Raw genomic sequence first — 27,683 nt, forward strand, 5'->3', positions numbered from 1 at the left:
ATCTAGGGATTTCTCTGGAGCTATTGAGGGCAGTGTGGGGTCAGTTCAGTTTCATATTGTTCCTTGTTCCAGCTTATACTTCTTCTCAAGGTCTATAGGCCCCTTCCAATGCTTAGTCAATGCTAACTACAGGGTTTTATTATATTACACCTGTCACTTCCAGAGCAGTTCCCTCTTCTTTGTTTATTTTGGCTTCCTCTGTTTCCAAGTATTTTTAGTGTCTACTTTCTGTCCTGACAAAAGGTGGTGAAGGTGGTCATGTATTCAGGCTCACTTGTTCAGTTGTGCTGTGGGGAGGGAGGAACACTACAAACCATATCACCGGCATGTGTGGCGAGTGTTTACAGTGTATGGACCACATTGGGTTTGCCCCAGCTCACGGTGGTGTGTGCTTTCCCAGTCTATAATGCTCAGGCTCCAGGTTGTTCTGCAAGGGACCTGTCCAAAGCAGGCCCTGGGTTTCATGTACTTCCCAGGTCTAAGCTGCTCAGGTTCAGGTTTCGGGTACTCCACAAAGGAACAGACTCAGTTGGGCATGCGTTGTGTGCCCCTCCCAGGCCCAAGCAGCTCAGGTGACCAGGTGCTTGGCGAGTGCACTGTCCCATGTGTGCTGTACATCTTAACAACCTCCCCAGTCCCGGCTGCTCCGTTTCCTGGGTGTGCTGCAAGAGCACCATCTCAGGTGTGCCCTGTGTCTCCTCTGGGGAGCTTATCTCTGGCTATGACCCTCCTGGCAGATGTCAACGATCCAGGGTCCCAGGAAGACTTGGTTAGCAGCTGGGAGCCTGCTCACAGTTTGGTGGAGGATGACCTCTCTAGGGTGGAGATTGCCCCTCCCCCCCTCCCCTTCCAGCTCTGGCTGCACCCACCTGCCTCTCTGCCTCTGTCAGGGGGAGGGTCCTGTCTGCAAGCTGCTAGCTCTCCTATGGTATTCAGTCAATCCTTTGTTCTGTGAGCAGGCGAGGCTGTGCCTTAGGTTAGAGTATTTTTGTGTGTGTGTGGAAAAGTTCTCTCTCTCTCTTTTTTTCCTCTCTGGCTACCCCACAGTTTGGATTGCTATCTCATGTTAGCTCCCTCGGATTGTACTCAGGGCATTCAGACCCAGTCCTTACCTCTCAGTCCAGGCCCTGCTTGCTGATGGCAGACACCAGTGTCTGGGCTACTTCTCCGCTGGGAGTTGTGGTTAGATGCATATTCTGTGTGTGTGTGTGTGTTTATTTTTTGTTTTTTGTTTTTTTTTTTTTTCCTCCCAATTATGTTGTGCTCTAAGATCCCAAAACTCCCCATAGACCAGTGGGTGAGAGGGTTTCCTGCTATTTGGAAACTTCCCCTCCTTCACGACTCCCTCCCCAGGATGGATCTCCATCCCTAACTCTTTTGTCTCTCTTTTTGTCTTTTATATTTTGTCCTACCTGCTTTTGAAGACAATGGGCTGCTTTTCTGGGTCCCTGGTGTCCTCTGCCAGTATTCAGAAGTTGTTTTGTGGAAGTTGCTCAGCATTCAAATGATCTTTTGATAAATTTATGGGGGAGAAAGTGGTCTCCCCACCCTATTCCTCCACCTTCTCCTGTTGACTCATTTTTCTAATTCTCTGTTACATTATGCGTTTACATCCTTGAAGTATATAATGTTAGTTCTAATCCCTTTGCCAGTCTGGTTGTTGTTCAATCGGTCAGTCATGTCTGACTATTTGCGACCCCCATGAAATATAGCACATCAGGTTTCCCTGTCTTTCACCATCTCCCAGAGTTAGCTCAACTCATATTCATTGAGTCGGTGATGCCATCCAACCATCTCATTCTCTGTTGTCCCCTTCTCCTCCTGACTTCAATCTTTCCTCACATCAGGGTCTTTTCTAATGAGTTGGCTCTTCACATCAGGTGGCCAGAGTATTGGAGTTTCAGCTTCAGCATCAGTCCTTTCAATGAATATTCAGGATTGATTTCCTTTAGGACTGACAGGTTTGGTCTCCTCACAGTCTCAGGGACTCTCAAGAGTCCAGCATCACAGTTTGAAAGCATAAATTGTTTGATCCTCAGCTTTCAGTATAGTTAATTCTTACATCCATACATTACTACTGGAAAAAACATATTCAACTATAGGAATCTATTTTGACAAAGTGATGTATCTGCTTTTTTAAAACAGTGTCCAGCTTTGTCATAGCTTTTCTTAATGGAGAAAGCATTTTTTAACTTCACGACTGCAGTCACCATCCTCAGTGATTTTGGAGCCCAAGAAAATAAAATCTGTGACTGTTTGCATTATTTCCCCATCTATTTGCCAAGAAGTGATGCCATGATCTTCTTTTATTGAACATTGAGTTTTAAGCCAGCTCTTTCACTCTCCTTTTTCACCTTCATCAAGAAACTCTTTAGTTCCTCTTTGCTTTTTTTTTTTTTTTCTTCACTTTCTGCCATAAGGGTGGTGTCATCTGCATATCTAAAGTTATTGATATTTCTCCCTGCAATCTTGATTCCAGCTTGTGCTTCATTCAGCCTGGCATTTCACATGGTGTACTCTCCTTATAAGTTAAATAAGCAGGGTGACAATATACAGCTTTGACATACTTCTTTCCCAATTTTGAATCAGTCCTTTGTTCCATGTCTGGTTCTAATTGTTGCTTCTTGACATGCTACAGGTTTCACAGGAGGCAGGTAAGGTGGTCTGGTATTCCCATCTGTTTAAGAATTTTCTACAGTTTGTTGTGATCCACACAGTCAAAGTCTTTAGCATAGTCAGTGAAGCAAAAGTAGATGTTTTTCTGGAATTCTTTTGCTTTTTCTATGATCCAACAGATGTTGGCAATTTGATCTGGTTCCTCTGCCTTTTCTAAATCCAGCTTGTAGTTCTCAGTTCACATACTGTTGAAGCCTAACTTGAAGGATTTTAAGCATAATCTTGCTATCATGTGAAATAAGTGAAATCGTGCAGTAGTTTGAACATTTTTAGTATTGCCCTTCTTAGGAATTGGAATGAAAAAGTGACATTTTACATTCCTGTGACTCCTGCTGAGTTTTCCAAATTTGCTGCCATATTTAGTGCAGCACTTTAATAGCATCATCTTTTAAGATTTGAAACATCTCAGCCTGAATTCCATCACCACTGTAGTAGTGATGTTTCCTAAGGCCCACTTGATGTCACACTCCAAGATGTCTGGCTCTAAGTGATCACAGCATTGTGATTATCCAAGTCATTAGGATCTTTTTTGTATAGTTCTGTGTATTCTTGCCACCTCTTATTAATATCTTCTGCTTCTGTTGAGTTCATATTGTTTCTGTCCTTTATTGTGCCCATCTTTGCATGAAATTTTCCCTTGGTATCTCTGATTTTCTTAAAGGGATCTCTAGTCTTTCTCATTGTATTGTTTTCTTCTATCTTTGAATTGTTCAATTAGGAAGGCTTTCTTATCTCTCCTTGGTATTCTTTGCATTCAGATGAGTATATTTTTCCTCTTTTCCTTTGCCTTTTCCTTCTCTTCTTTTCTCAGCTCTTTTTAATGCCTGCTTAAACAATCATTTTGCCATTTTGCATTTCTTTTTACTGGGGGTGGTTTTTATCACCACCTTCCATACAGTGTCACCAAGCTCCATCCATAGTTCTTCAGACACTGTTTCTATCAGAGCTAATCTCTTGTATCTATTTTTAACTTCCACTGTATAATCATAAGAGATTTAATTTAGGTAATACCTGGATTACCTAGTTGTTTTCCCTACTCTTTTCGATTTAAATATGAATTTTGCAATAAGGATTTCATGATCTGAGACATAGTAGGCTCCTAGTCTTGTTTTTGCTGACTGTGGAGTTTCTCTAACTTTGGCTTCAAAGAATATAGTTGATCTGATTTTGGTGCTGAGTATCTGGTGATGTCCATGTGTAGTCATCTCTTGTGTTGTTGGTAGAGGGCATTTGCTATGACCAGTGCATTCTCTTGGCAAAACTCTGTCAGCTTTTGTCCTGCTTCATTTTGTACTCCAAGATCAAACTTGCCTGTTACTCCAGGTACCTCTTGACTTCCTACTTTTGTATTCCAGTCCCCTATGATGAATAGGGCTTCCCTGGTATCTCAGCTGGTAAAGAATCTACCTGTAGTGCAGGAGACCCAGATTTCAGTTCAGTTCGTGGGTCACAATGATCCCCTGGAGAAGGGATAGGCTACTCACTCCAGTATTTTGGGGTTTCCCTGGTGGCTTAGATGGTAGAGTCTGCCTGCAATGTGGGACACCTGGGTTTGATCCCTATGTTGGGAAGATCCCCTAGAGGAGGGCATGGCACCCCATTGGAGAATCCCATGGATAGAGGAACCCAGCAGGCTATAGTCCATAGAGTCACAAAGAGTAGGACACGACTGAGTGACTAAACACACATAATGAATAGAACATCTTTTTTGCTGTTCTTGAAGGTTTTGTAGGTATTCACAGAACCATTCAACTTCAGCTTCTTTGGCATTAGTGATTGTACTGTTGACTTGGATTGCAGTAATATTTAATGGTTTGCCTTGGAAATGAACCAAGATCATTCTGTGATTTTTGAGACTGTACCCAAGTACTGCAATTCAGACTCTTTTGTTGACTGTTAGGGCCACTCCATTTCTTGCCCACGGTAGTAGATATAACTGTCATCTGAATTAAATTCTCCCATTCCCATCCATTTTACTTCACTGATTTCTAAAATGTTGATGTTCACTCTTGCCATCTCCTGTTTGACCACTTCCAGTTTGCCTTGATTCATGAACATCAAAATGTCAATATTCACTCTTGCCATTTCCTGTTTGATCACTTCAAATTTACCATGCTTCATGAACAGTCCCGATTCCTATGCAATATTGTTCTTTACAGCATTGGACTTTACTTTCACCACCAGCCACATCCACAACTGGGTGGTTTGGTTTTGTTTTGTTTTTCTTCCATTTGGCTCAACTTCTTCATTACTTCAAACTGTTCATGGGGTTCTAAAGACAAGAATGCTGAAGTGGCTTGCCATTCCCGTCTCCAGTGGGCCATGTTTTGTCAGAACTTTCCACCATGACCCATCTGTCTTAGGTGGCCCTGTGGAGCATGGCTCATAGTTTCATTGAGTTAGACAAGGCTGTGATCCATGTGATCAGTTGGCTAGTTCTGGTGTTTCACACCAAATAATTCTCACAAACACACAGGATTATGAGAGACACAGTACAGGGAGAGCTTGCAGAAGAGCAACTCCCCAAGAAAACATTGTGCACATATTTATTGGTAACTTATCTTGTAGCCTTTAACTAAGAGCAGTAAAGCAAAACAAAGGCCAGAACTCTGAGATTAAGGAAGCTTCCTCCTGGAGGTCTGGAGGTAATCACATGAGAGTTGTAAAGAAAGGTCTTTAAAGAGAAGGGGTGTTGTTCTGCATGCAGAACGGCATCTGGCTAATGCTGACTTGTCAGCCAGAATGTCTAATTTAAGGATGGGGAAAGAGCAAGCAAGGGAGAGGGAATGAGTAAAATTCCAGGAGACATTTCTGAGAAAGCAGTATAACAGGTTCCAACAGTTTTCTGTGACTGTGGCTTTCATTCTGTCTGCCTTTGATGGATGAGGAAAAGAGGCTTGTGAAAGCTTTCTGATGGGAGGGACTAGCTGTGGGGAAAAATGGGTCTTGCTCTGGTGGGCAAGGCCATGCTCAGTAAATCTTTAACTCAATTTTCTGCACATGAGTGGGGCTGTGTTCCTTCCCTATAGTTTGCTCTGAGGCCAAACCATTCAAGGAGATCAAACTAGTCAATCCTAAAGGAAATCAATCCTGATATTCATTGTAAGGACTGACGCTGAAGCTGAAGCTCCAATACTTGACCACCTGATGTGAATAGCTGACTCATTAGAAAAGACCCTGATACTAGGAAAGATTGAAGGCAGAAGGAGAATGGAGCAACAGAGGATGAGATGGTTGGATGGCATCACTGACTCAAAGGACATGAGTTTGAGCAAGCTCCAGGAGATGGTGATGGACAGAGAAGCCTGGTGTGCTACAGTCCATGGGGTTGCAAAGTGCGGGATACAACTGAGCAACTGAACAACAACTTCATTCCTTCTGGAGCTATTTTTCCAGTCTTCTCCAGTGGTCTATTGGGCACCTACGGACCTGGGGAGTTCACTTTTCAGTGTCATATCCTTTTGCCTCTTCATACCATTAATGAGATTCTCAGGCAAGAGTGCTGAAGTGGTTTGCCATTCTTTTCTCCAGTGGACCACATTTTGTCAATCTGGGGCTGCAAGAAAAAAAAAATAATAATAATGGTGTTGACTTTTTCATCTTTGTCTCTGATGCCATCACTGTACCATTCTTTGTTCTGCTGAATGGAAGCTGGAATGGCTGAAATGATTCTAGTAAAAGACTCCATCTCCCATGTATCCACATGGGATTGAGGTGTAGGTCTACTGTGGTTGCCATTTCTGTCACTAGTCCCAGGGAAGCTAATTCACTGGGGAATAGAAAATTCATGCCTGTCTTCTAAAATTTGGATATCATGAAGTCTGTCATTTCTCTACTTTTGATCTTTCTTTCCCCAGTAACCCAGAAGAATATGTTCTTCCTTAGCTGAAAGGAAGGAAATCAAGGCAAATTGCTTCACAATTCTTCTAGTTAATATATTTGCTCTATAGTTGGGAAATTATTTCTTAAACTATAACCTAATATTTGACACTTTTTAAAAATTCTTTTCTGATTATTGACTTCCGGATAAGCCTTCATGCCAAGTGACCCAGAAAGGAGAAACATTCACCAGATTAAAGAAATGTAGTTAGAGAAAACTGTGTACATTGTTTATTACTTCATATTATTATCACATCACACCCTGTGTGCACATAAAGTAACATTCTGTGTTAATTCTTCTAAAACCATTTTAGAATTGTTTTTGTTTTATTATATTTTCAAACTTTTAATTGGAAGATAATTGCTTCATAAAGTAGAGTTGGTTTCTAACATGTAATAATTTAATTCAGCCCTAAGAATATATATATGTCCTCTCTAGAACCTCTATATCCTCTCCTTCTAGAACCTCCCTCCCCTCCCATCTCACCCCTCTTATTCATCAAAGAGTGCTAGAGTGGGCTCCCTGTGTCCTATGGCAACTTCCCACTAGCTATCTATTAATACTTCACACATGGGAGTGCATATATGTTGATGCATTTTAAAGGTTATCATCCTATTACTAACCATCTCTAAAAAAGAATCCTAGTAAGCTCTTTTAGACAACCAGTATTTTAGGTATTCATTCAATTCTTTTTAGACTGAGGTATAATTGACATATGATATTATAACAATTTTAGGTGTACAGTACAGTGATTCTATATCTGTATAGATGGCTATATCAGAGTAAATATCTCATACTGAAACTGAACTGAAACTGTTGTTCAGTTGTGTCTGACTCTTTGTGACCCCATGGACTGTAGCCCACCAGGCTTCTCTGTCCAAGGAATTCTCTAAGGCTAGAATATTGAATCGGGTTGCCATTTCCTTCTCCAAAGCTCATACTTCAGCTAAAATCCATTTCCTTAAAAGATGAGAGTAAATATGTATATAGTTGGTTACATTTTAAATTTCATCTCCTTCAAATTTTCTTTTTTAATGTATTCTTTTCACTAGTATTGCTTATCTATTAAATGGGCCTTTGAAATTATATTAAGAGTCTAGAAATTAGAGGGAATTTTATTAGAATATTTGGCAACATTAAATATGCACAGCCCTACCTCAGTAAAAAGTATACATTTTCTTTCTTTTTAGCTAGGGCTTGACGCTTTCTTTTTTTCAATTATTTGCATGCAACAGTGATATATTTCCTTCCTTTCATTTTATGCTACTAAATACATGTAAAGTTAAGGGATCTATGCTGAGAATTGCATTTTCATTTTGCATTTGGGAAACCATGGAAGAAAAAAATATTCTGAACTTTGTTGCTCTCCAAAGCATTCAGATTTGAGTCATATTTGCTCTAAATCATAGTGTTTAGGGAATTCTCCACAAACTGCTTGTCTTTCCTAAGTGCCTCAGTGAAAATTTACTTCAGACTTAATACCTGAATTCCATCTGCATATATAAGCTCATGCTTTCTATATGATTAGTGAAGTGCTACTGTGGAGAAACTCCTGGGATTTTTAAAGGGAAAAAAAAAAAAAAGCCTTTGTATAATGTGAAAATATTAACAAAGGTCTTTGTAAGTTTGAGAGAGAATTTCATGGTCCATTACACTTACCAGAATGGTCAAAGCCTTGGGGATCTTCCCATTTTCTGTCCTCAGACACCATCTCGCAAGGTGAGAGTAACCTACCTTCTTATTTTCAATTGAATTTTCTCTGAAATAAGTTGTATTAAGTACAGAGGTCAGTAGGTTCTTGAAGAAATGTAATTGCCATACGTGCATTTTAAGAGTCAGCAAAGCCTAATATTAGAAAAGCTGCCAACAGTAGTACTTGTTCCCAAAGTTTTACAAGAGGTCTCTCAGGGACACTAGACTGATGAGGTAGTGATAAGTCTCACCAATATTGGAGCAGCTAGGGCTTCTCTCTGAAGGGCAACTAAGCTTTTACTTGAACAGTTCCACTTTGCCTCCTGTGCTCTCTCTAGTCCCAAGACTCTTGCTGAACTACTTTTAAAGTCAAAAGGCTTTATTTCTGAATTGCTACCCCCCAGAGAGCATTGTCACATCAAGAACAAAATATTTACATTCATTAAAGATAAAGGAGCCTGTCAGCTCAAACAATATGGCTTAGGACAGAGAAACCTGAACTTCCTGTAAGGAATATGTGCATACCCCTAATTGGTTCTTTGGGACTGAACCCATAAAAGGCCAAATGTTCAGAGATTAAGATGTCAGGTAGTCAAATAGGTCCTCCCAAGCCTGGTGTTAATAATGAATCCCAGCTCTTAGTTGTCAGATCCATTATATGCCCATTCAAGAGTTACATTTCAGTTTCATCCATGTACATGAGGTTCAGAAAGAGACTAGTGTAGGGAAGGAAAACTTCGAACTCCAAAATGTCTTTTTGGCATGGGAATTGTTTTGAGCTGAAAACAGTAAAGGTCCTAAAGATTCAGGAAAGAAATGTTCCCCTTCTCCTTAACTGCCTAAGAAAAGTTCAAATAGAGGGTCTTTTCCTGGAATAGAGCTTGCCACTGATATTTGCAAAGAATATGAGCTGTCTGTGGTGGAGGGAGTGCCTTAGAGATCACAGTCCACTCTGTGTCTCATTGTCTCTCATGGCCCAGCAAACATTTATTTAAAAAGATTTGCTTTTCCACTCTATGTAAATTGTCTTCCTTCCCTTTGAAGTCCAAAAGCACCACCCCCAACCTCCTCTTTTGTAGTTAGCTGACAATGGTATTTTCTTCCCTGGTGGCTCAGAGGATAAAGCGTCTGCCTGCAATGCAGGAGACCCGGGTTCAATCCCTGGGTTGGGAAGATCCCCTGGAGAAGGAAATGGCAACCCACTCCAGTATTCTTGCCTGGAGAATCACATGGACAGAGGAGCCTGTCGGGCTAATTGAAGGTGAGGGCTTCAGCCATTTTGGTGAGTGACTCAGTTTTCCTGGGTCTCTGCCATGTATACATGCTATTAAACTTTGGTTTGAATTTCTCCTCTTACTCTGTCTCAGGTGAACTTAATTCTTTGACCAGCCAGAATTATTTAAAAGAGTAGAAAAAAAGTTTATTCTTTTCTGATACTAACTTCACTCATTTCCCCTAAACTACAGGATTAAAACTGAAATGAAAGTGCTTTTTCCAAAGTAGCTATTCTATTTATAGAATCTCTTATATTTATAGTCTCTCTATTTGTACATAAATATGAACATAAAATTCAAGCTTAATATGCATAATTGTAATTTATTTGCAAATTTTACATTAAATATTACTTTTATTGAGACAGAACTATGTGTATATGTATATACACTGTTTTCTGATTAGCTGATAACATTTTTAACTTTTGTCCATATTTAATGTATTTAACACCATTTTCCCCCCTAATCTCTTAATTTATTCAAAGCTTGTTTAGTCCCAGGAAAAAGGAGGTCATGCCATATTTTTTCAGAATTTTATTAGAATACAGAAAGCTATGCTCTGTGGTAACTGCTTTTGACCACAGCCATAGGTCAGTCAGAGCAGACTTTCCCTGGCTTTCCTCCCTCCATCAATTGTGTTTTCACATTTTAAATGTAATGGAAGTTCCTAAGCAATTGGCTCAGTGCAGATATTGACAAGGATGGAGAGGAAAATGAAAGAGATGACCCCAGAAGAAAATATGAGATATATTCCAAACATCTTAAAACTATGTAGATGTTTAGAAAACAAATTAGATTCAAAGCATAATGATATAATTTTAGCAACTTTAACTGACACAGGGGACTTCCCTGATGGCTCAGTGGTAAAGAATCTGCATGCCAGTGCAGGAGCAGCAGATTGGATCCCTGGTCCAGGAAAATCCTCTGGAGAAGGAAATGGCAACCCACTCCAGTATTCTTGCCTCAGAAATCCCACGGACAGAGGAGCCCAGCAAGTTTCAGTCCATGGAGTTGCAAAGCGTCGGACACTACTGACTAGGCAAGAATGCTGGAGTGGGTTGCCTGTGCCCTCTTCCAGGGGGTTCTTCCCCACCCAGGGATCCAACCTGCGTCTCCTTTCTCTCTTGCACTGCAGGCAGATTCTTTAGCTCTGAGCCACTGGGGAAGCCCTTGGTGACAACATGGAGTATCAATAATCTGTGGTTTAAACCCAGTGATACAAATTGAACTGCAATGTACATGGTTGTAAAGTCTTCTTTGAAAAGTTGATAATGTTTTTAGCAGTTAACTGTACGGACTACAACTTGATAGTGTTAATTGCTTGAAGAGTAAATTAGGAACTATATGATTAATTAAATAGCTTCTTTTAATGAATAAACAGTTTATTTCATTTTGGCAATTAGACTTTAAAATAGGTTGGCAATATTTTAAAGGCTGCTTTTATAGAAGTAATATATTTTATTTTAAAAATGGAATTGAAAACAATTTAATTCTATATCACAGCTAATTTTAAAGGTATAGAAACACTATCCTAATAGAGGAAATAGCAAAAATACTCATTATTTCTTTAGCAAAATAGTTTTTATTAGTGCATTTATATGGTTTTAAATAGCATTTTAAACATTTAATTACCAAACAGAGCTTAAAAAAAAATAGAAAGGAGATTTCACAATAGTTAAAGGCAATAAGAAAAAAAAAGTGTTATTATTTATTTTACCAAAAGGTTTTTACATTATTTATTAGTCAGTCTTCTAATTTCACAATGCCTCCCTCATTCACAAAATGATAATTGACTTAAGATGCCCAGTTAGTGCAAGATCAGGATTAGGTATCAGTTCAGTTCAGTTCAGTTCAATTCCGTCGCTCAGTCTTGTCTGACTCTTTGCGACCCCATGAATTGCAGCACGCCAGGCCTCCCTGTCCATCACCAACTCCCGGAGTTCACCCAAACCCATGTCCATTGAGCCGGTGATGCCATCCAGCCATCTCATCCTCTGTCGTCCCCTTTTCCTCCTGCCCCCAATCCCTCCCAGCATCAGAGTCTTTTCCAATGAGTCAATTCTTTGTATATAGCTACATGCAAATATGACAATATTCTATATAATTTCTATTACTATAATTTATTATTACTTGGTTCAGAAAGCAGATGTTAAAAGTTCCTGAGCATGTTTTTGACATACTATTAGTTTTCTCATTCCCTTCCTCCTGCTCAATCCCACCTCATCCTCTGGCAACTACTGATCCACCTTTAGTCACTATATATGAGCTTAAATTTTCATATAAATGGAATCAAACAGTATGTATGCTTTTTTTTTTTTTTTTACTTTGTTGATCAGTCAGCATAATTGTTTTGAGATTCAGCTATGTTGCTGCATGTATCAATACTTCTAGTCTTAATGCTGGTTACTCTTCTATTACATGAGTTTTCTGGCTGGTTCAGCAGGTAGAGAATGTGCCTCCAGTGAAGAAGACACAGGAAATATGGATTTGATCCCTTTGTTGGAAAGATCCCTTGCAGGAGGACATGGCAACCTGGTCCAATATTCTTGCTTGGAGAATCCCATGGTCAGAGGAGCCTGAAGGGCTACCATTCATAAGGTTGCAGAGTCAGACACAACTGATGCAACTGAACACATTCCATTATATACATATACCACAATGTGTTTATCAACAGCATATTCATCTGTCAATAGACATATGGTTCTTGGTTGTTACAAATAAAACTGCTCTGCACATTTATGTATAATCTTTGAATGGCCATATGCTTACATGCTTTAATCAGTAATATGTGGTAAGCATGTATTTAATCAAAAAGTACATAAACTAACAAAGTGTTTTCCAAAGCGTTTGCACAGTTTTACACTCACACTATTACTGTGTAAGAGTCCCTCTCCTTCATCCTTACTGATCTTTCAGTTATTTATTTATTTATTTAATTTGGGCTTTTGAAACAGGTATACTGATATTTCATTGTGGTTTTAATTTGAATTCCTCTAAATAACAAATGATAGTAAGCATCTTGTCATGTATTGGCATCCATATATTTTACATGTTCTATTAAATTGTTTATTTTCTTATTATATTTTGAGAGTTCTTAATATATCCTTGATAGGCAAGTGCTTTATCACATACATGACTTGTAAATGTTTCTCCAGTCTATGGCTTCTATGGCTTTTATTCCCTTAAATTTTCATTCAAAGAGCAGAAGCTACTAACTTTGATAAGCTTCAAACTAGCAGTTGTGTTTTATGGATTGTGCTTTTGATATCAAATCTAAGAATTCTTTGTCTAACTGCAAGATCACCAAATTTTATCCTATGTTTTCTTAACAGACATTTTAAATTTTATGTCTAGGTGTATTACCACCCTTGAGTGCTTTTGTGTATATAATGTGATATCTGGATTTAAGTTTATATTCTTGCAATTATTTTCTTCTATTGTTCCAGAAGTATTTGTTGAAAAGTATACCCATTTTCATACATACATTTTGAAGTCTTATTATTGAATGCATGAATGCTTAGGGTCACTTTATCTATTTGTTGAACTGACCCCTCAAATATTATGAAATGATTTTTATCCCTGGTAATATTCTTTGATCTGAAATTTACTTTGACATTAATAGAGCTACTCAGTTCTCATGTGAATACAGTTAACATGACATATTTTCCATATTTTTACATGTGATCTAATTGTTTCTTGACTTGAAGTGACTTCTTGTAGGCAATGTATAGTCATTTCTTACTTTTTTATCCAATCTGACAATCTCTCCCTTTTGGTTGGAACACTAGGTCATGTACCTTTAATGATATAATTAATTAGATATTGATATTATTGGGTTTAATTCCACTAGCTTTCAATCTATCCTGTAAGTTCTCTGTTCCCTCATTCCTTTCTTTCTGATTAATTTTTCATTGAATATTTTTAGGATTCAATTTTGCCACCTTTGCTGGCTTATTAGCTAATGCCTTTTTAAAATTTTAGTGTTTGTTTTAGGGTGTAGAGTTGTTGTTGTTCAATCACTCAGATGTATTGGACTCGTTGTGACCCCATGGACTGAGCACAGCAGGCTTCCCTGTCCTTCACAATCTCCCAAAGTTTGCTCAAACCCATGTCCATTTAGTAGATGATGCCATCCAACCATTTCATCCTCTCTAGCCCTGTTCTGCCCTCAATCTTTCCCAGCATCAGGGTCGTTTTCAATGAGTTGGCTCTTCATATCAGGTGGCCAAAGAGTTGGATCTTCAGCTTCAGCATCATTCCTTCCAATGTATATTCAGGGTTGATTTCTTTAGAACTGACTGATTTGATCTCCTTGCTGACTAAGGGACTCCCAAGAGTCTTCTCCAGCGTCAAAATTTGAAAGCATAATTCTTTGTTGCTCAGTCTTCTTTATGGTCCAATTCTCACATCTATACATAACTACAGGGAAAACCATAGCTTTGACTAGATGGACTTTTGTCAGAAAAGTAATATCTTTGCTTTTAATATGCTTTCTAGGTTTGTCATAGCTTGTCTTCTAAGGAGAAAGTGTCTTTTAATTTTATGGCTGCAGTCTTCATCTGCAGTGATTTTGGAGCCTAAGAAAATAAAGTCTCTCACTGTTTCCATTGTTTCCCCATCTATTTGCCTTGAAGTGATGGACTCAGATGCCATGATCTACTCAGCATATAAGTTGAATAAGCGGGGTGACAATATCCAGCCTTGATGTAAATGTTTCCCAGTTTGGAACCAGTCCATTGTTCCATGTCTGGTTCTGTTACTTCTTGACCTGAATACAGGTTTCTCAGGAGGCAAGTAACGTGGCCTGCTATTACCTCTTTAAGAATTTTCCACAGTATGTTGTGATCCACAGAGTCAAAGGCTTTAATATAGTCAATGAATCAGAAGTAGATACTATTACTTAAGGTTAAACTGAGGTAAGTTAAAGTTGTATACTTTTGTATACATTTTGCATACTATACAACTTTAACTTACCTCAGTTTAACCTTGCATGTGTGCTAACTCTTCAGTCATGTCCGACTCCTTGGGACCTATGGAGCATGCCAGGCTTCTCTGTCCATGGGATTCTCTAGGCAATAATACTGAAGTGGGTTGCCATGCCCTCCTCTAGGCCAGTTTAGCCTTAAGTGATAGTAAAACATTCTACATATAAAAATATTTGTGTCTGACTCTGCAACCCCATGGACTGCAGCATGCCAGGATTCCCTGTCCATCACCAACTCCCAGAACTTGCTCAGACTCATGTCCCTTGCATCAGTGATGCCATCTAACCATCTCATTTTCCGTCATCCCCTTCTCCTCCTGCCCTCAGTCTTTACCAGCATTGGGGTCTTTTCTAATGAGTCAGTTCTTTGCATTAGGTGGCCAAATTATTTATGACTGTATTTCCTTTTCTCTCCTCACAACCTTTGTGTGGTGGTGATCAAACACCTTGCTTCTACATATGTAGTCTTTATTTTTCTTGAAAGAATTATATTTTAAAGACATTTAAATTTTAAGAAAAACAATACACACACACATGCGCACATACACACATATAGTGTCTTGTGCTATTTGTTTTCATGTTCATGTTCATACATACGTCTAGTGTCATTTTTCAGCCACATAAGGACTTTTTCAATATTTCATGCAATCTTTTTCAGTTTTTGTATACCTGAAATAGTCTTCACTTTGCCTCCATTAAAAAAGTAAATTTTTATTGTGTATTGAATACTAAATCAACATGTATTGTTCCTCTAACTATTCTAAAGATGTTCCATTTTCATAACATTTTTGCTCTTTCTAACTAGAAACTTACTCTCATCTTTATATCTGATCTTCTGTATATACTGTGCCATTTTCCTCTGGCTACCTTTACAATTGTCTATCACTATTTTTTTGAGAAATTTGATTTTGATGTCTCTTGATATAGTATCATTCCTATGTCCTATGATTAGAGTTTTTTCCCCCTCTCCTCTATATTTTCTCAAAGAATTCAGTTACTTGTATATTTTGCAACTTAGAGTTTTGCTACAGTTAACAAAACAGTCTTCTTTTAACTTTCCTGATGAGAGGATCTTGTTTCTGTCTTTGTTTCATTTTTGATAATTTTTTCTTGCTAAGTATTCAAGATCCCTAATATTTTCTTCTTCAATGTCTAATCTGCTATTTCCCATCATTTTATTTCCCATCCCAGACATTCTAGTTTTCATCTGTAAAACCTTATGTCTTTTTTAACCCATGATTCCTTTATCTACTTAATATATTTGATTATTCTTCATTCTAGCATTTTGAACAACTGGAATACAGTTTTAATATCTGTTCTAATGATATCACATACCTAATCTAATGTTTAAAAAAAGCCTGAGCTTCTACTGAGTTGGCTTTGATGGATTTATTTTTCTCCTCATTATGAGCCATCCTCATCTTGTTCATTGCAAATCTAGCAATGCTTTACTGGATTTCAAATACCCTGTGAAATTCACCTTGCTAAGTGTTATATATTTTTATACCCATAAATATTCTTGAACTCTTTTCTTTGAAACAGGGTTAACTTACTTTGAAAAAGTATCATATTTACAAGTCTTTTTTTTTTTTTTAAGTTGCTACTTATGAATGAAGTAGTACTTTTTTGGGGTGCAACAATTTCCCAGTATTAACACAAGTCCATTGTCAATGTTGCAGATTATGAGCCCTGTGGAATATGAACCTCTAACCCATTGTAGGTATTTCCTTCCCCAGCTTCTACTAGTTAATATATATGTATGTGTCAATCACTATTCTGTTGAACAGTTGAAGGGTTCCCTCTGCAGATTTTTCAAGTTTTTACTCTGTGTACCTGTCTAATCTCCATTTTTCTGCTCTCTGATCTGTATCCACAAACCTCACCAGATTACCCATTTTGCCTCAACTCAGGGAGAAAACCAGGCTCCAACAACCCTTGCACTCCCAAAATGATTCACCACAACCTGGAAATTCTCCAGGCAGTAAGCCAGGGTAATTGCAGAGCTCACCTTGTGTATTGTTCATATCTCTGGAATTACTGTGCTTTTTTGCCTAAAGTTCATTGATTTATAAATCATTGTGTAATCTAATCTGCCTGTTGTTTCACGTGTAATGATAAAGCTGACCTCTTTTAGTCCATCCTAATTTGAATCAAGTCTAACATCAGTTCATTCCAATGATCTTTTAAATGTGACACCTATAATAAAAAAGTAATTTATAGAGTGAACTAATACTCTAGCCAGACCTTTACTTTTTATATTCATGTAAGAATCTTTGATGATCAGTTTTATCAGTTTATCACCTTGACAGGGCTAAGAAATGCTCAAGGAATTGGTAAACATTTCTTGGTATGTCTGTATGAGTTTTTCTAGAAGGGTTGAGTTTATTTGTATCAAAAGTGAAGAGAAGTGAAGTCACTCAGTCGTGGCCAACTCTTTGTGACCCCATGGACTGCAGCCCACCAGGCTCCTCCATCCATGGGATTTTCCAGGCAAGAGTACTGGAGTGGGTTGCCATTTCCTTCTCCAAGGGATCTTCCCGACCCAAGGATCGAACCCGGGTCTCCCGCATTGTAGGCAGATATTTTTACCGTCTGAGCCACCAGGGAAGTCATTTGTATCAGTATATGCACTAAAAATTACCCACATTAATGAGGATAGACATTATCAAGTCCCTTGAGAGTCTGAATAGAACAAAAAGGCAGAAGAAATGAGAAGCTGTTTTCTGCTTGAGTTTTTCTCTTGCCTCAGATGTCTGCACTCTGGGTTCTTATGGGTTTTGGACTTTGATTGGGACTTTGACAGTCAACTCGCCTGATTCTTAAACCTTCAACTCTGAGTGAGTTATACCACCAACTATCCCTGGTTCTCTAGGTTACAGACAGCAGATCATGGGGCTTCCTAGCCTGCAACATTTTGTGAGCCAATTTCTATAATAAATCTCCTCATATATATGTGTATGTGTGTACTTATATATATGTGTAATTATATTTATGTATGTATAACCTATTGATTCTGTTACTCTGGATAACCTAGACTAATAAAACGTGCAGATCATGTCATGCTTTTTGAAAGATTGAGAATTCTGGAAGGATGCTTATGGGATGTAAGAACTGTTCATGCTGAGAGATTCAGTGTGATAAAAATTTCTGGGAAACTATTGACCAGGAAGCTAAAAAATAAAAGAATTGGGTGTGATATGAACTCAAAATAAAGGACCACACAGAAACTCAGGAAAATATTTTAGATTTTGACTCTACTAAATCATCTGCCTGTGTTTCAGATATTCATGAAAGCTATGAAGGAAAAAGAGATCAAAATATAAGGCCTTTTCCAAATCCTACAGAACTCATCTTCAGGGGAAAAGAATGATTTGTTACTTTTTGAAAATTATAACAAGACTTAACTAAAGAGACATATTCTCAGGCTGAGAGAGAAGAAATAGAAATTATACTTGAAAGACTTTTGTACTATGTAGGAGTTGCATATAAATATAAATGTATTTATAGATGTAAATATATATAAATATATAAATTATAATTGTATCAATTATAATTTATAAATATATAATATATAACATATATCTTTTATATTATATAATTTATATTTTATATGATTATATATAATATAAATATATATTGATATTTATGTTATATAGTTTATAATATATATTTAAATCTGTATTTACTATTTGTATTTATTTTTATAATAATTATAAGAAATATTAAATATAATTTAAAATATACATATATAAGTATATATTTATATAGTCATACAAATATATAGTTATACATTTATATAATATATATAAATATAGTCATAAATATAACTATATTTATATAAAATATAAAATCTATTTTTAAAATGCTTACTTGTTTGTTTATGTATTTGGCTGCACTAAGCCTTAGTTGCTGTGCCAGGGGTCTTCACTGCGACACTCAGGTGTCTCTAGCTGTGGCGTGTGGGCTTCTCTCTAGTTGTGGTGCACAGGCTCCTGAGTGCATGGGCCCTGTAGTTGCAGTGCACAAGTTTAGTTGCCCAATGACATATGGGATCTTAGTTCTCATACCAGCGATTGAACCTATGTCCCTTGCATTGGAAGGCAGATTCTTAAACATTAGACCACCAGGGAAGTTCCTCAGGAACTCTTTAGTTTGAGAACTTTTCTGAGCATGCCCATATTGGCCATTTCTTTATGTGACTTTTATGTGACCCTCAGATCTACATTATGTGCAAGACTGAAGTTAACTGAAATGACCTGAAGAAATAACAGAACTTTAACACAATCCATATTCATTTTAAATTATTACTTTAACTTGCTGTTGTTAGAATGGGATTTTTAAATAATTGTTTTAATATTTATTATTACTTTAGATCGAAAGAGATCAATTTATAATTGTCATGAATTCTCATTGTATTGATTTTAAGAAATCATCTTACTACATATATAGAACAAACAATTCTCCAAGTGGTGCTAGTGGTAAAGAACCTGCCTGCCAAAGCAAGATACCTAGAAGAAATGGGTTTGATCCCTGGGACAGGAAGATCTCTAGGAGGGAGGCATGACAACCCACCCCAGTATCTTGCCTGGAGAATCTCCATGGACACAGGAGCCCGGTGGGCTACAGTCAATAAGGTCACAAAGAGCGTGACACAACTGAAGATATTTAGCATGCACGCACTTTAAAACAGAAAAACTAGAGATTCTATACATATAACACTATATATACCAGTTTTTAAATTTTTTTGTGTTTTCTCTAGGGATTTCAATATATATTTTAACTTATTGCAGTGACCTAAAATCCATATTATTCCAACTCCTATATAGTGTAAAAAGCCTTTCAAATATAATTTCTATTTCTTCTCTCTCAGTCTCTACTATTCTTATCATGCATGATACTCTCAAATAGCATAAGCTTCATAGTATAGTGTTACTGTTCTCTCTTAGGTAATAAATTATTGTTATAATAATGGAAATAACTGGGCTTTTTATTTGCATCTGTATCTTTTTTTGTGCTTTTTATTTCTTTATTTAGTTTCAATTTCCATTTGTTTTCATACTCCTTTTGTCTTAAGAATTCCTTTACATTTATTTTAGTGTAAACCTGTTGTCAACAAACTCTTACAGCATTCATTTTTCTGAAATGTCATCGTTTCATTATTATTTTTAAACTATATATATAATGGGTATAAAATCTTGGAATGACTTTTTTCTGTCAATTCTTTCAAAATGTTATATCATTGATTCCGACTTGTATATGTTCTGTTAAACAAACTGTTGTGATATTTGATTTTTTTTTTTTTTTTTTTTTTACCTCTAGATGACGTTCCCTTTTTGCTGTGGCTGAGTTTAAGATTTTGTGTGTGTGTGTTTGGTTTTCAGTAGTTTCACTATCGTTATTCTTGATATATTGAATGGTTTGCCTTGGAGACGAAGAGAGATCATTCTGTCGTTTTTGAGATTGCATCCAAGTACTGCATTTCAGACTCTTTTGTTGACCATGATGGCTACTCCATTTCTTCTGAGGGATTCCTGCCCACAGTAGCAGATGTAATGGTCATCTGAGTTAAATTCACCCATTCCAGTCCATTTTACTTTGCTGCTTCCTAGAATGTCGATGTTCAGTCTTGCCATCTCCTGTTTGACCACTTCCAATTTGCCTTGATTCATGGACCTGACATTCCAGGTTCCTATGCAATATTGCTCTTTACAGCATCGGGTCTTGCTTCTATCACCAGTCACATCCACAACTGGGTATTGTTTTTGCTTTGGCTCCATCCCTTCATTCTTTCTGGAGTTATTTCTCCACTGATCTCCAGTAGCATATTGGGCACCTACTGACCTGGGGAGTTCCTCTTTCAGTATCCTATCATTTTTCCCTTTCATACTGTGACCACACAGCCACCACTACTCAGGCGTGGGGTTGCTCCTCCCGGCTGCCACCCCTAGCCTTGGGCTGCCGCCCCTGGCCTTGGACGTGGGGTAGCTCTCGGCCACGGGGTAGCTCTAGGCCATGCTTAGTGCGTAGCCGCCGCCACTGCCGCCGCCTGTGCTTAGTGCATCATGGCATCCGGTCCCATCACTTCATGGGAAATAGATGGGGAAACAGTGGAAACAGTGTCAGACTTTATTTTTGGGAGCTCCAAAATCACTGCAGATGGTGATATTGCAGCCATGAAATTAAAAAACGCTTACTCCTTGGAAGAAAAGTTATGACCAACCTAGATAGCATGTTGAAAAGCAGACATTACTTTGCCAACAAAGGTCCATCTAGTCAAGGCTGTGGTTTTTCCAGTGGTCATGTATGGATGTGAGAGTTGGACTGTGAAGAAAGCTGAGTGCTGAAGAATTGATGCTTTTGAACTGTGGTGTTGGAAAAGACTCTTGAGAGTCCCTTGGTCTGCAAGGAGATCCAACCAGTCCATTCTGAAGGAGATCAGCCCTGGGATTTCTTTGGAAGGGATGATGCTGAAGCTGAAACTCCAGTACTTTGGCCACCTCATGCGAAGAGTTGACTCACTGGGAAAGACCGTGATGCTGGGAGAGATTGGGGGCAGGAGGAGAAGGGGACGACAGAGGATGAGATGACTGGATGGCATCACTGACTCGATGGACATGAGTCTGAGTGAACTCCAGGAGTTGGTGATGGACAGGGAGGCCTGGCTTGCTGTGATTCATGGGGTGGCAAAGAGTTGGACACGACTGAACTACTGAATTGAACTGATTCTTGATGTGTTTAATTTTTATCTAAATTCTTCTCCAGGGCTCTCTGAATTTACTAGATCTATAATTTGTTTGCTTCCAGTAATGTTCAAAATTTCCAGTCATCTCCTCAAATATTTTTTCTGCTTCATTTGATGTTTTTTTCCTTCTGGATTTCAACAAAATGTACTTTAGTCTCTCTTGCATTATCATTGAATTCTTAGAATCTCTAAGATTCTTGTTTGCTTGCTTTGTTTCATTTTGCTTTTTCCTTTTGAGATTTTTATAAGCTAGTTTAACCTATTATAAGATTTACTAATTTTTCTTCTGCTCTGACTAGTTTGCTGATGAATTTGCAGATGTACTCCATCTATGCCATCATATCTTCACCTTCACATTTCTAGCATATGCTTTGGACCTCTTTATTTGTTCTGTTCCTGTGGGAAGTTCCAGTTTTTTACATGCATGATGTCTATTTTTTTTTTTATTAATTCCTTTAACATTTTAGCAATTATTATTTTGAAGTATTGGCATGTGTGTTCCAGTATGTTGGTTATCTGTGTCTAATTCTTTTGATTTCTATATCTGTTAATGATACATTTTTATTATTATTTTGTTATTGACTGTCTTTAATCAAGTCATTTATTCTTTTTAATCACTTTTTGCCACTTTATGTTTTATTATTAATTTTTTACTGTTTTAATTTATTTTTAATTTGAATTTATTTTTTTTAATTGGAGGCTAATTACTTTACACTATTGTATTGGTTTTGCCATACAACAACATGAATCTGCCACGGGTGTACACATGTTCCCAATCGTGAACCCCCCTCCCACTTCCTTCCCCATATCATCCCTCTGGGTCATCCCAGTGCACCAGCCCCAAGTATCCTGTATCTTGCATTGAACCTAGACTGGCAGTTTGTTTCTTATATGATATTATACATGTTTCAATGCCATTCTCCCAAATCATCCCACCCTCTCCCTCTCCCACAGAGTCCAAAAAACTGTTCTATACATCTATGTCTCTTTTGCTGTCTCATATACAGGGTTATCATTACCATGTTTCTAAATTCCATATATATGCATTAGTATACTGTATTGGTGTTTTTCTGCATAATCGGCTCCAGTTTCATCTACCTCATTAGAACTGATTCAAATGTATTCTTTTTAATGGCTGAGTAATACTCCATTGTGTATATGTACCACAGCTTTCTTATCCATTCATTTGCTGATGGACATCTAGGTTGCTTCCATGTCCTGGATATTATATACAGTGCTGCGATGAACATTGGGGTACATGTGTCTCTTTCAATTCTGGTTTCCTCAGTGTGTATGCCCAACAGTGGGATTGCTGGGTCAAGGATAATTGCTTTACAGAATTTTGTGGCTTTCTGTCATACAACAAGAATCAGTCCCTTCCCTCCTGAACCTCCCTCCCATCTTCTGCTCCATCCCACCCTTCTAGATTGTCATAGGGCCTGTCTTTTAGTTCCCTGAGTGATACAGCAAATTCTCATTGGCTATTTATTTTACATATGGTACTGTAAATTTCTGTGTTGCTCTTTCCATATATATCACCCTCACCTGCCACCCCTCTCCCTGTGTCCATAAGTCTGTTCTCTATGTCTGTTTCTCCACTGCTGCCCTGTAAATAAATCCATCAGTACCTTCTTTCTAGATTCCATATATACGTGTCAGTATATGTTATTTATATTTTTCTCTCTGACTTACCTCACTCTTTATTATAAGCTCTAGTTTCATCCACCTCATTAGGACTGTCTCAAATACATCCCTTTTTATGGCTGAGTGCAATGGCACCCCACTCCAGTACTCTTGCCTGGAAAATCCCATGGATAGAGGAGCCTGGTAGGCTGCAGTCCATGGGGTCGCTAAGAGTCAGACACGACTGAGCGACTTCACTTTGACTTTTCACTTTCATGCATTGGAGAAGGAAATGGCAAACCACTCCTGTGTTCTTGCCTAGAGAATCCCAAGGATGGGGGAGCCTGGTGGGCTGCCGTCAATGGGGTCACACAGAGTCGGACACGACTGAAGCAACTTAGCAGATTACATTGTACATATGTGCCACTGCTTCTTTTTCCATTCATCTGTTGATGAACATCTAGGTTGCTTTCATATTCTAGCTATTGTAAACAGTGCTGCAGTGAACATTCGGGTACATTTTTTTTTTTTAATTTTGGTTTCCTCAGGGTATATGCTTAGTAGTGGGATTCCTGGGTCATATGGTGGCTTTATTCTTAGATTTTTAAGGAATCTCCATACTGTCATCCATAGTGGATATATCAATTTACATTCCTACCAGCAATACAAAAGGGTTCTCTTTGCTCCACACCGTATATTTAATCATTGAACTGGGTTGGGTTTTGCTTTGGTTGCTATAATATTTAGTGAGCCATTGTTAAAATTCCTCCAGTAGTAGGTTGCTATTATCTTGTGCAAATGATGAGGCCTGAAGCTCTGAAGGGTATATGCCATTATGCTTGTTGCACATTTCACATTTAGCAATCTCAGTACACCAGTGTCACAGACAAGCTGTCTTTACATTCTTGTTACTCTTCCAGCCATAGAACACCATGGCTTATAACTAGCACAAAAATCATGTTGCTGGCTGGAAGATAACTCATGGCACCCATGAGCCAGTCTCTGAGTCAAACTCAGACAGAAACCAGACTATGCCTTTCATCTGTATTAAGTTTTCCTAAGAAAATATTTATTGCCTCTCCTCAGTGGTAGCAAGTCTCTGCTTTGTAGCATTGAAAGTACCTTACCCTACATGGGGGGCTACCCTGGTAACTCAAACAGTAAAGAATTCAACTGCAATGTGAGAGACTTGGTTCAATCCCTGATCAGGAAAATCCCCTGGAGAATGGAATGCCTACCCACTCCAGTATTCTTGCCTGGGAAATCCCATGGACAGCAGAACCTGGCAGGTTACAGTCCATGGGGTCACAAAGAGTCAGACATGACTGAGTGACTAATACTTTACCCTCCACATGTGTGAACAATTTTGCTTTCCTTTCATTAGGAGCCCTGTATCTTTCCCTGAGACCATTGACTGGACGTTTTCTCACTCTCCACAGCAGTAGTCATCTCTGCATCCATTACTCTAGGACACTTGACCCCCAAATATTTCCATTCCTCTGATGAGATGGAAGTATTTTACTTCTCCACTTTCTCCCATAATCAGCATTCCTTTTGCTGGAAAAATTCAAGATCAAGAGAGGGTACCATGGAGTTTCTTGAGCTTCTCAAAGCTGATGTGTTTTCTTCTACCTGTCCCTCTGAACAATGGTCTTTTGCCTGCTTTTGTGGTACCAGACACTTGCCTAGCCCTCCCTCAGCCACTTATGATTTTCCATTCCTTGTAGGGAAGTAAATGTTCATGTAATTGTATATTGTTCATATTGATTTTCTTTATTTCAATAATGATGAGTTGAATTGTATTATTATTCTCAATTTAAATGTCTTGCAATTCTGATGTTTTTATATTTCTTAAGTCCCAGTTTGGCATTTCAGCACTAAATTGAGTGCAGATAAGTCATCAGTTATGTGAAAAAAGTATTTTTTTAAATTTTATTTTTAATTTATTTTATTTTACAATACTGTATTAGTTTTGCCATACATTGACATGAATCCACCACGGGTGTATACAAGCTCCCAATCCTGAATCCCCCTCCACCTGCCACCCCATATCATCTCTCTGGATCATCCCCAAGCACCAGCCCCAAGCATCCTGTATCCTGTATCGAACATAGACTGGCACTTCGTTTCTTACATGATAGTATACATGTTTCAATGCCATTCTCCCAAATCATCCTACCCTCTCCCTCTCCCTCAGAGTCCAAAAGTCCGTTCTATACATCTGTGTCTCTTTTGCTGTCTCGCATACAGGGTCATCATTACCATCTACCTAAATTCCCTATATATGTGTGAGTATACTGTATTGGTGTTTTTCTTTCTGGCTTACTTCACTCTGTATAATCAGCTCCACTTTCATCCATCTCATTAGAACTGATTCAAATGTATTCTTTTTATATGTACCACGGCTTTCTTATCCATTCATCTGCTGATGGACGTCTAGGTTGTTTCCATGTCCTGGCTATTATAAACAGTGCTGCGATGAACATTGGGGTACACGTGTCTCTTTCAATTCTGGTTTCCTCATTGTGTATGCCCAGCAGTGGGATTGCTGGGTCATAAGGCAGCTCTATTTGCAAGTTTTTAAGGAATCTCCACACTGTTCTCCATAGTGGCTGTACTAGTTTGCATTCCCACCAACAGTGTAAGAGGGTTCCCTTTTCTCCACACCCTCTCCAGCATTTATTGCTTGTAGACTTTTGGATCACAGCCATTCTGACTGGTGTGAAATGGTACCTCATTGTGGTCTTGATTTGTAGTTCTCTGATAATGGGTGATGTTGAGCATCTTTTCATGTGTTTGTTAGCCATCCGTATGTCTTCTTTGGAGAAATGTCTATTTAGTTCTTTGGCCCATTTTTTGATTGGGTCGTTTATTTTTCTGGAGTTGAGCTGCATAAGTTGCTTGTATATTTTAGAGATTAGTTGTTTGTCAGTTGCTTCATTTGCTATTGTTTTCTCCCATTCAGAAGGCTGTCTTTTCACCTTACTTATAGTTTCCTTTGCTGTGCAGAAGCTTTTAATTTTAATTAGATCCCATTTGTTTATTTTTGCTTTTATTTCCAGTATTCTGAGAGGTGGGTCACAGAGGATCCTGCTGTGATTTATGTCGGAGAGTGTTTTGCCTATGTTCTCCTCTAGGAGTTTTATAGTTTCTGGTCTTACATTTAGATTTTTAATCCATTTTGAGTTTATTTTTGTGTGTGGTGTTAGAAAGTGATCTAGTTTCATTCTTTTACAAGTGGTTGACCAGTTTTCCCAGCACCACTTGGTAAAGAGATTGTCTTTAATCCATTGTATATTCTTGCCTCCTTTGTCAAAGATAAGGTGTCCATAGGTGTGTGGATTTATCTCTGGGCTTTCTATTTTGTTCCATTGATTTATATTTCTGTCTTTGTGCCAGTACCATACTATCTTAATGACTGTGGCTTTGTAGTAGAGCCTGAAGTCAGGCAAGTTGATTCCTCCAGTTCCATTCTTCTTTCTCAAGATTGCTTTGGCTATTTGAGGTTTTTTTTTGTATTTCCATACAAATCTTGAAATTATTTATTCTAGTTCTGTGAAAAATACCACTGGTAGCTTGATAGGAATTGCATTGAATCTGTAGATTGCTTTGGCTAGTATACTCATATTCACTATATTAATTCTTCCAATCCATGAACATGGTATATTTCTCCATCTATTAGTGCCCTCTTTGATTTCTTTCATCAGTGTTTTATAGTTTTTGATATATAGGTCTTTAGTTTCTTTAGGTAGGTATATTCCTAAGTATTTTATTCTTTTCATTGCAATGGTGAATGGAATTGTTTCCTTGATTTCTTTTTCTACTTTCTCATTATTAGTGTATAGGAATGCAAGGGATTTCTGAGTGTTGATTTTATATCCTGCAACTTTACTATATTCATTGATTAGCTCTAGTAATTTTCTGGTGGAGTCTTTAGGGTTTTCTATGTAGAGGATCATGTCATCTGCAAACAGTGAGAGTTTTACTTCTTCTTTTCCAGTTTGGATTCCTTTTATTTCTTTTTTCTGCTCTGATTGCTGTGGCCAAAACTTCCAGAACTATGTTGAATAGTAGTGGTGAAAGTGGGCACCCTTGTCTTGTTCCTGACTTTAGGGGAAATGCTTTCAATTTTCCACCATTGAAGATAATGTTTGCTGTGGGTTTGTCATATATAGCTTTTATTATGTTGAGGTATGTTCCTTCTATTCCTGCTTTCTGGAGAGTTTTTATCATAAATGGATGTTGAATTTTGTCAAAGACCTTCTCTGCATCTATTGACATAATCATATGGCTTTTATTTTTCAATTTGTTAATGTGGTGAATTACATTGATTGATTTGCAGATATTGAAGAATCCTTGCATCCCTGGGATAAAGCCCACTTGGTCATGGTGTATGATCTTTTTAATATGTTGTTGGATTCTGATTGCTAGAATTTTGTTGAGGATTTTTGCATCTATGTTCATCAGTGATATTGGCCTGTAGTTTTCTTTTTTTGTGGCATCTTTGTCAGGTTTTGGTATTAGGGTGATGGTGACCTCATAGAATGAGTTTGGAAGGTTACCTTCCTCTGCAATTTTCTGGAAGAGTTTGAGTAGGATAGGTGTTAGCTCTTCTTGAAACTTTTGGTAGAATTCAGTTGTGAAGCCGTCTGGACCTGGGCTTTTGTTTGCTGGAAGATTTCTGATTACAGTTTCAATTTCCAAGCTTGTGATGGGTCTGTTAAGATTTTTTATTTCTTCCTGGTTCAGTTTTGGAAAGTTGTACTTTTCTAAGAATTTGTCCATTTCTTCCACGTTGTCCATTTTATTGGTATA

Source organism: Oryx dammah, unplaced genomic scaffold (genome assembly GCF_014754425.2).
Source record: "Oryx dammah isolate SB20612 unplaced genomic scaffold, SCBI_Odam_1.1 HiC_scaffold_1, whole genome shotgun sequence".
Lineage (NCBI taxonomy): Eukaryota > Metazoa > Chordata > Mammalia > Artiodactyla > Bovidae > Oryx > Oryx dammah.